This window comes from Homarus americanus, unplaced genomic scaffold, assembly GCF_018991925.1.
Source record: "Homarus americanus isolate GMGI-L3 unplaced genomic scaffold, GMGI_Hamer_2.0 scaffold11022, whole genome shotgun sequence".
Classification (NCBI taxonomy): Eukaryota; Metazoa; Arthropoda; class Malacostraca; order Decapoda; family Nephropidae; genus Homarus; species Homarus americanus.
The window spans coordinates 4,426,571-4,434,403 of NW_024737068.1; positions in this window are offsets into that span (position 1 = coordinate 4,426,571).

Genomic DNA, 7,833 nt, shown 5'->3' on the forward strand with positions numbered 1-7,833 from the left:
TAAATTCATTACTCTAAGTCGTTATCAAGTGTCGTTAACTTAAAACACGTCGTTGAGTTGAACACGATGAATTAGTGGGTTTTTAAGTTGATCTAAAACCTCTATCGGGTTTAGCCTTATAATTTCAACTCGTGGTTTAGTACACTCATTATGATCGTTGGGATTTATAATTTGGTTTAATATCTTGGTTTATTTCTCTGTTATTGTGGGGTCTAACACACTGATCTAAATTCTCGGTTTAAATCAACAAATCATAAATGGGTTTAACTATCTGATGGGCCTTTGATTTACCTCATTGACTGTAATCACTGGTTTAACTCCATAGTGTACAACAGTCAACAGCAACACTACTCTCATTAAACCTGAAAGAAACTTTCCCCCTTTCCTACCCCACCAATCCTCCCTCCCTCACCCCACCACGACCTCCCCCCCTCACCCCACCACCACCTTCCCCCCACCCCCACCAAAACCTTCTCTCCTGCGCTTTCTAAAACAATAGAGAAATATTTATGACATCTCTAAATAATATTCTGTTGAAAAATATATAAAAAATATATGTGAATTTACATATACTGTCTAGTCTACACATATTTATGTAAATATATATACACATACATATATTTCATTAGTTTGTTTGTTTATCTATAAAACAAATATAATGAGCAGTGTATTGGGTCATGGGTAAAAATAGCACCCGCAGATACGCCTTTTGTCATTCTGGTTAGAGATTGGCTGTGTTGTGAGTTGTGACGTCATCTGCTGTTAAAAAATATGAGGAAATAAGAATGTAGTATTACAGAGAGAGAGAGAGAGAGAGAGAGACTCATCACTGTAATAGAATTCATGCTAATCTAATCACTGCTAAGATCTTCCCTGGCGTTTCTTAGCAGTTCACAAGATTAGAAAACACCCACTTCCACATTTCTTCCCCGGAGGACAATGGGGAGACAATATCAGAAAACAAAGGGCACCCATAACTACAGTCTGCACGGATAATATAGTGTGACGTCACGAATGTAAACAAATAATGAGGGTTGCGTGGCGCCATCTATGAATTGGCGGCACAACTACCTATGTTATTGTATACACCTCTGGATCAGCTGATGAGTGATGATTTTTGGTTATTTTATATTTATTTTTTCTCGTTTTAATTGATATTCATTTGGTATTTAGCCTTAAAGCACAAATATTTGAGCTATTTAAAAGGTACAGTAATAATAATAATAATAATAATAATAATAATAACAACAAGTAGGAAAGATCCATTGAGACACAGACACAGACACATATACCATTCCAATAATCCTCGCCACAGAGAAATCCTTTAATTTTCATATCTCCGTTCCCCCTCTCTACTCTCCTCTTCTTCTTCTCCCCTCCATTTATCTAATTTCCTTTTGTATTTGTCCGGTTTCCCTGTTATCGTTTTTATCTTAGTCTATTTCTCTTCCCCTTTCACCTTAATTTTGTATCGGTTTTCTCTCTCTCTCTCTCTCTCTCTCTCTCTCTCCATCAAACAATTTGGCATACTTGTTCTTCCTAATGCATTATTCCATCTTCCCTTGCGTACTTCTCTCTTCTTCCTCTCACTCCCAATTCTTCCTCTTACCTCCTGTTTTTCCTCTCACCCTTTCTTCTTCTTACTCTTCCACTTTCTCTTCTTTTTCTCACTCTCTTCACCATAAATTCTTTCATCTTCGTATCACCCTCTCTCATCTCCTCACCTTCCCTCTTCTCTCTCACCGTCTCTCCCACTCAGTTATGTTTCGATCTCTCGTAATCAGACAACATTTCATTACGACATTGTAAACATGGTATCCTAAGCCAGCATTCTCAAAGGTTCCTACGTTAAATATATTCTTTACCTGGTGACATGAGAAATTATGTATCACTAAAGTTATGACACAAAGATGAATTCTCAAAGGCTCATACATAGAACCTTTAACTGAACTAGAGATTGAGAATGCACCTGCTTCACTTAAGATACAACACGAAGATGGATTCTCAATGGTTCCTTACATTGAATATTTCCCATAACTAAAAAAAATATAAAAAATATATAAAAAATGGCATCGAAACATAACCAGGACTCGAGCATCAACAAATAATCTCAGCTTCCATCAGGTCACGAGAAAATAAAAATCATATTTATATATATATATATATATATATATATATATATATATATATATATATATATATATATATACAGTATACAGTATAGTTTGAGAAACACGATAGTGAATTTAACTCATGAAAAACATTTTTAGTTTGTCTTAATTTTTTTGTAGTGAGTTAAAAGTTTATGTATGAAAAATTCTGTTGATATTTTCTCAATATCACCAACTGATACTATAAGACCACATAGCTACCCACTCCCCTACACTCTCGGCCCCACACTATGGCTCCTTGTCTCTCGTGTACTCTAAGGAAAGTGTTAATAATTTAGGTAAGTGAGATGTTACATGTACCTGACGATGAAGTGGAAGGATGCATTAAGTGTTTGTCTGTGGAGGCAAACTGTGTTAGGGGCCCGGGGCCTTGTGTTGGTTTGAACTGAAATGTATGGGAAAGAGGTTGTCTCCTGTACTAGCTTCTTTAACTTTCGACAAACTGCAGTGTTGTGTGTTGTTACCTTATGGTACCTACAATACTGGCTACCTTCAGTTAAAGCTGACTGGGGTTTCTGTGCTTGTGAAACAGTCCTAGTGTATGAGGGAGCTGAAACAGGTGGAGAGGTCTTAAGAAGAGGACACTTGGGTCTGATAAGGTCAGGAACACCACAATGATGACATATGATAGGAGGTTTAACTCTTGCCCTTCTAATTGGACATGGTAGGACACAGGTCAGTTTTTAAATGAATCCTTCATGAGTTCCATGGCAGTGGTTGAGGGATCTACCTTAATCTCTGACACTCTGTTTCTAACCTGAGCGGGAACATTCCTCAAAATCAAGCTAAATTCTAACAACTTCAAAATGGAATCACAGCTAGACCCACTAACATAATTATCATGAGCCGGTGTATCTATCGACTCACTGGATGCAAGATTATTAGCGAGGCGCAAACGAACATTCTCATTACGAGTTACAGTAAGTAACTTGTGGGGTCCTCTCCAGTGATGGATTCCATAGTTATAAACTCACCTAATAGGGTGGATGCATTAGATCTTCTCTCAGTGAAACCAGGCAATTTCCAGTCATCCTGGAATTGGGACCAGTGTGTAATACTATTTATCTCTTCACAAGAAGGGATTTCTTTGGCTTCTGACTGGACCATTCTAAACTTACTCTTCGTTTCCCAAATTCCTTAAAAGTTTCAACAACTTAGATGCGAGCCGAGATAAGCTTGATCTCGACCCAAGACTGTATAACCTTGTGACATAATTAAACAGGCAGAAGTGCATGAATATTATTCTATAACAGTTAAACTAACTGCAAGGCTTATGTAATTGTTCAAAAACTCTGAAAGAATTAATAACTAAATACTAATCACTTCACTACAATTACCTAATTACTGCAGTAAGTATTAAACTTTAACTTTAGTGATGTGTTGAGGCAGGCGGGAGAAGTGAGGAGTATTCAGGGGAGCGGCGAGGCTAGCGCTCCTTGGTTCAACCAGAGGCACGGATATATACACTAGTTGAAACTGGTAAATGGCTAACTACCTTAGTTATACACTCCGCTCCGAACATGGAGCTGGAACTGGTGTCTCGAAATGTTGTTCATGCATACATAACGACATCATTAAAAATCATATTATTTGTCATGTAGCTAATGACATGCAAAACAATGGCTTACACACACACACACACACACACATCCCAGGTGTGTCTCTATCTATATGACTAGTAATGTGTATGCGTAGTTAAGCCAGTGTGTTCATTACCTGATAATCTTAACTTTGCACTGTTACTGTGATGAAATTCCCCTTTGAATGACTTTCCCCTTGTTACTATATATCATATTTGTATCACTTATGTTACCTGTATATTATTTATCAATCAAATGACCAATTCCCCAATTATAAAACTTTCATTATTTCTGCTGACTATATTTTCAACCCTTTGGTTGCCATGTTCCCTCAATAAACCGTTAATTATTATTATTATTATTACTATTATTATTATTATTATTATTATTATTATTATTATTATTATTATTATTATACATAAGCACGATCATAAAAACTCCTAAAGTTTACTAGAAGTTGCTAAATATTAACTCATATGAGATTAAGCTGATACAGTGCTTCCACATCTGTTATTGACAATGAGAGTTGCTCCAGGTTCGTATTGTAGTTTTCCCATCTAAGTTCAGTCGCGTTGTTGCTCGCTGTCCATCAGTTTTCTACCCGAAATATTTCCTTTATTTTACAGTCTCTTTCAGGGAAATAATTCGGCACGGTAATGTCTTAGGACGCTATATATACACAGGTGTTGTTGATAGTATGTCTGTTTGTGTATAGATGTTGAGTGTGATTATGTGTATACAGGAGACGTTAATGGTGTGTCTATACGTGTACAGAACAGACAGACAGAGAGACAGACAGACCGACCGACCAACCAACTGACAGACAGAGAATACTCATATTATATCAGTGTTACCAGATCGCTGCGCGTGACACCTCTGTCTCGAGAACGTGTCTGGTTGGCGGTGATACTGGAGAAAAAATAAGGGAGTTTTTTTAACATGTCACACTGCTGACGTGAGCTTATTAACATTCTAAAGGAGGAGAAGGAGGATAGAGAAAGGAATGAGGATGGGGATGAGGAGGAGGATCGGAATGAGGATGAAGAGGAGGAGGAGGAAGAATGAGGAGGAAAAAGAGGAGGAGGAGGAGGGGAGAAGGAGGAAGAGGAGAAGGAGGAGGATGGGGATGAAGAGGAAGGTGGAAATGAGGAGGAGGAGGAGGAAAAGGAGGAGCAGGAGAAGTGAGGTTGAATAAGAGAGAGTGAGAAGAGTAGAAGAATGAAAAAAATGTAGAGGGAGAGAGGGAGAGAATCGTGTCATACAACTGCAGAAAAAACAAAGGAGAAAGTAACATAAGAGATACGATTCATATCAAAGACACAGAACCACCACTACCACCACACCACAGCAACACCACACACCACCAACACCACTACCACCACACCACAACAACACCACACACCACCAACACCACTACCACCACACCACAACAACACCACACACCACCAACACCACTACCACCACACCACACAACACCACACACCACCAACACCACTACCACCACACCACAACAACACCACACACACCACCAACACCACTACCACCACACCACAACAACACCACACACCACCAACACCACTACCACCACACAACAACACACACACACCAACACCACTACCACCACACCACAACAACACCACACACCACCAACACCACTACCACCACACACACAACAACACCACACACACCAACACCACTACCACCACACCACAACAACACCACACACCACCAACACCACTACCACCACACCACAGCAACACCACACACCAACACCACTACCACCACACACACAACAACACCACACACCACCAACACCACTACCACCACACACCACAACAACACCACACACCACCAACACCACTACCACCACACCACACAACACCACACACCACCAACACCACTACCACCACACACAACAACACCACACACCACCAACACCACTACCACCACACCACAACACCACCACACCACCACCACACCACCACACCACACACCACACACACACACACCACACCACACAACTACCACCACACACAACACACACTAACACAACTACCACCACACCACAACAACACCACTACCACCAACACAACTACAACCACACCACAACTACCACACACCACTAACACCACACCACACCACCACCACCACCACCACCGCTGTTCCCACCCCTGGCCAGACAACAGGTAACAGGAGGGAACAACTTCCTACCAGATCCTCACATTGTAACACAGGGACATAAAACAGTTCAACTACCAATCCCACAATACTCTAAAACTATAAAAAAACAAAAACGACAAATAAAATCTACAAGAGTCACCAATTTATCACCTTAACATAAACTTCCCACATACATCATCAATACATTATATTCTTATCACCACACCTCAATACAACAACAGTAAATATATCACCAGGTCACCATGCAGGCACAGTACTAAGGGGCTGCAACTCCCTAAACTTTTTCTCCTTCTTATATCCAAACCTTAACAATCACTAACTAGCATGGTTCCCTCATCACCAAATAACACACAAAACTTAGGTGATCGATGTCCACACTGAGACAGCCGCCCCCCCCACCCCACCCCCGTGACGGTCTATACTCGTTAGCTCTCTCGATGATTCTCTCACACCTGCCAGTTTTATATCTCACCTAAATGAGTCACTCCGGTTTCATATGACTTCATTTTCGAAGCTTCACTTTTGGTTTCTATTATATTCACGAAGCTTCGAAGAGTAACGATAGATATCTCGTTCTCTGTAGTGGTGAATGACGTGATATCAACAACACCTCTGCCAACAACACCACCACCACTACTAACACCCACCCTCGCCAGCAATCGTCAACACCACCCTCATCACCACCACCACCACCACCACCACCACCGCTACCACCCCCATCACCACCACCACCAACACCCCTATCACCACCACCAAGCACCATCTCACCCATCCTCTACCAACACCCCCACCAACACCACCACCACCACCACCACCACCATCATCACCACCACCCACCACCACCACCAACACCCCCATCACTACCACCACCACCAACCCCCCACCAACACCACCACCTGCAATCACCATCACCGTCACCACCACCACCAACAATAATATAAAGTTCAGCAACCATTATTCCAAAAAGTTTCTCATTTGCTTTTCTTTTGCGGTGATACCTAAATTTACTTATTCTTCTTGTGTCTTCTTCTTCTTCTCCCTTTTCTTCTTCTTGCTCCTCCTTCTTCTTCTTCATGTTCTTCTTCTTCTTATATGTTCTGTTCTCCTTCTTCTTCTTCTTCTTCCTCTTCTTCTTCTTCTTCTTGTGTCTTCTTCTTCTTGCGTCTTCTTCTTCTTCTTCTTCTTCATCTTCTTATTCTTCTTCCTTCTTCCTTCTTCTTCTTCTTCTTCTTGTCTTCTTCTGCTTCTTCTTCTTCTTCTTCTTCTTCTTCTTCTTGTGTCTTCTTCTTTTTGCGTCTTCTTCTTCTTCTACATCTTTTTATTCTTCTTCTTCTTGTGTCTTCTTCTTCTTCTTCTTCTGCTTCTTCTTCTTATTCTTCTTCTTCTTGTGTCTTCTTCTGCTTCTTCTTCTTCTTCTTCTTCTTCTTGCGTCTTCTTCTTCTTCTACATCTTTTTATTCTTCTTCTTCTTGTGTCTTCTTCTTCTTCTTCTTCTGCTTCTTCTTCTTATTCTTCTTCTTCTTGTGTCTTCTTCTGCTTCTTCTTCTTGTGTCTTCTTCTTCTTCTTCTTCTTCTTGTGTCTTCTCCTTCTTCTTCTTCTTCTTCTTCTTGTCTTCTTCTTCTTTGTGTCTTCTTCTTCTTCTTGTGTCATCATCATCATCTTTTCTTTTGTGTCTTCTTCTTCTTCTTCTTGTGTCTTATTATTATTATTATTGCACCTTCTTATTATTATTATTGTGTCTTCTTCTTCTTCTTCTTCTTCTTCTTCTTCTTCTTCTTCTTATTATTATTATTATTATTATTATTATTATTATTATTATTATTTTATCTCCATTTCACTACCATATTATATAGTACAGTATTAACACGAGGAGGGCTTCCTATAACACCCTCACTAGAACA